Source organism: Procambarus clarkii, chromosome 18 (assembly GCF_040958095.1).
Source record: "Procambarus clarkii isolate CNS0578487 chromosome 18, FALCON_Pclarkii_2.0, whole genome shotgun sequence".
In the NCBI taxonomy this organism is placed as follows: domain Eukaryota; kingdom Metazoa; phylum Arthropoda; class Malacostraca; order Decapoda; family Cambaridae; genus Procambarus; species Procambarus clarkii.
This window is the reverse complement of record NC_091167.1, coordinates 34,328,949-34,331,670: the sequence shown is the minus strand read 5'-3', so window position 1 is coordinate 34,331,670 and position 2,722 is coordinate 34,328,949. Positions and strand designations below refer to the sequence as shown.

Sequence of the window (2,722 nt, the reverse complement as noted above, 5' to 3'; positions counted from 1 at the left end):
ACCGTGTGTACATCATATGTGTGTGTGTGTGTAGCGTGTGAGTGTGTGTACAGCATGTGTGTGTGTGTAGCGTGTGAGTGTGTGTACAGCATATGTGTGTGTGTGTGTAGCGTGTGAGTGTGTGTACAGCATGTGTGTGTGTGTAGCGTGTGAGTGTGTGTACAGCATATGTGTGTGTGTGTGTAGCGTGTGAGTGTGTGTACAGCATGTGTGTGTAGTGTGTGAGTGTGTGTACAGCGTGTGAGGTGGGTGCGTCGTGCCCCGTCAACAGTGTGCGTTCAGCACTTTTGCCGCTTTTAAAAGCAGTATTGTGAATAATATACAAAACCCACATCTGTGAAGACTAGTAACTGTTGCTGCCAAATGGGGTCGCCATCATGGGGCTTGAAACAAATAATATCACAAATGGTGATTGAAATGCAGGATATGGATTATAGGCTCTGTTCACTGACCAGCCCCACTATAGGCTCTGTTCACCGACCAGTCACTATAGGCTCTGTTCACCGACCAGTCACTATAGGCTCTGTTCACCGACCAGCCACTATAGGCTCTGTTCACCGACCAGCCACTATAGGCTCTGTTCACCGACCAGTCACTATAGGCTCTGTTCACCGACCAGCCACTATAGGCTCTGTTCACCGACCAGCCACTATAGGCTCTGTTCACCGACCAGTCACTATAGGCTCTGTTCACCGACCAGTCACTATAGGCTCTGTTCACCGACCAGCCACTATAGGCTCTGTTCACCGACCAGCCACTATAGGCTCTGTTCACCGACCAGTCACTATAGGCTCTGTTCACTGACCAGCCCCACTATAGGCTCTGTTCACTGACCAGTCACTATAGGCTCTGTTCACCGACCAGCCCCCACTATAGGCTCTGTTCACTGACCAGCCCCACTATAGGCTCTGTTCACTGACCAGCCCCACTATAGGCTCTGTTCACTGACCAGTCACTATAGACTCTGTTCACCGACCAGCCCCCACTATAGGCTCTGTTCACTGACCAGCCCCACTATAGGCTCTGTTCACTGACCAGCCCCCACTATAGGCTCTGTTCACTGACCAGTCACTATAGGCTCTGTTCACTGACCAGCCCCACTATAGGCTCTGTTCACCGACCAGCCCCACTATAGGCTCTGTTCACTGACCAGCCCCACTATAGGCACTGTTCACTGACCAGCCCCACTATAGGCTCTGTTCACTGACCAGCCCCACTATAGGCTCTGTTCACTGACCAGCCCCACTATAGGCTCTGTTCACTGACCAGCCACAAAAGGCTCAACACTGAACATTCATCATGCAGTTGCAGTGACGAATGTTATTCATCATTGAATAACATTCAATGATTTATTTATTTTCTACTATGACATCAAGGGATGATTACCTCGTGTGGCTGGAGCAATTAAGCTTCATAAGAACCGGATGATAGCTACAGTCGGTTCAGGTTTTTATATATATCCGACACGTATATACGCACGTAAGACACAAATGAACATGGATATATATACATGTACGTATGCATATGCATATTCGCATACACAAGCACGTTCATTTATATCTTGCATTCAAAAATGCATTCGCGACTAAAATATTTTAAGTATAAACACACACACACACACACACACACACACACACACACACACACACACACACACACACACACACACACACACACACACACACACACACTCACTCACACACACACGTACACACAGAGAAGCCCGGCTAGCTCAGTCGGTAGAGCACGAGACTCTTAATCTCGGGGTCGTGGGTTCGAGCCCCACGTTGGGCGTATCTTTATAGTGGGCCTGGTGGCTGAGTGGACAGCGCTCGAATGTGTGTGTGTGTGTGTGTGTGTGTATTCACCATATTGTGCTTGCGGGGGTTGAGGTCTGCTCTTTCGGCCCGCCTCTCATCTGTATCTGACTACTAACTACTTTAGGGACGCTGGACGCGTGATCCTGTGGTCCCGGGTTCGATTCCTGGCGCCGGAGAGAAACAATGGGCAGAGTTTCTTTCACCCTAATGCTTCTGTTACCTAGCAGTAAATAGGTACCTGGGAGTTAGTCAGCTGTCACGGGCTGCTTCCTGGGTGTGTGTGTGTGTGTGTGGTGTGGGGAAAACAATTAGTAGTTAGTAACAGCTGATTGACAGTTGAGAGGCGGATCGAAAGAGCAGAGCTCAACCCCTGCAAGCACAACTAGGTGAATACAACTAGGTGAACGCATGCACACACACACACCAGGTGGAAACTGAGTACCCAAATGAGCCACAGCGACGTTAGAAAGAACTTTTTCAGTGTCAGAGTAGTTAAGTAGTTAACAGGTGGAATGAATTAGACATTCCACCTAATGAAATGATTACCACCTTTCAAAATTATCAGATGAATTGACACGGGGTAGATAAAGACAATCTACTTAGGTCGGGTGGTACATGACCAAAAGAACACAGCTACTGCAACATCAGGATCTGTGAGCTGGTACAAGAATTCAACAACAAAAACTACGAACCACTTATTTTGATGAAAGGGAGCAGTAGAAAAATAGAAGTGCACTTACATCGCATCAAACTTGGGTACCCATGTGCATGGGAAATAGGCTTACAGCTTCCAGAAGATGAGAGGAAATGTCAGCATTGAGGAGAAATGCCCGACCGACCACTGGAATATTATCTAACACAATGCAGAGTTACAAACTAAATAAGATTTCAATTGAGATTTA

General features: G+C 47.5%; 1 non-coding gene across 1 annotated transcript; it reads left to right on the top strand.

Moving 5' to 3' along the window:
• Positions 1–1,721: 1,721 nt before the first annotated feature.
• Positions 1,722–1,794, top strand: TRNAK-CUU (transfer RNA lysine (anticodon CUU)). The gene has a single exon. It is a non-coding gene; the product is annotated as a tRNA-Lys (tRNA).
• Positions 1,795–2,722: the final 928 nt, after the last annotated feature.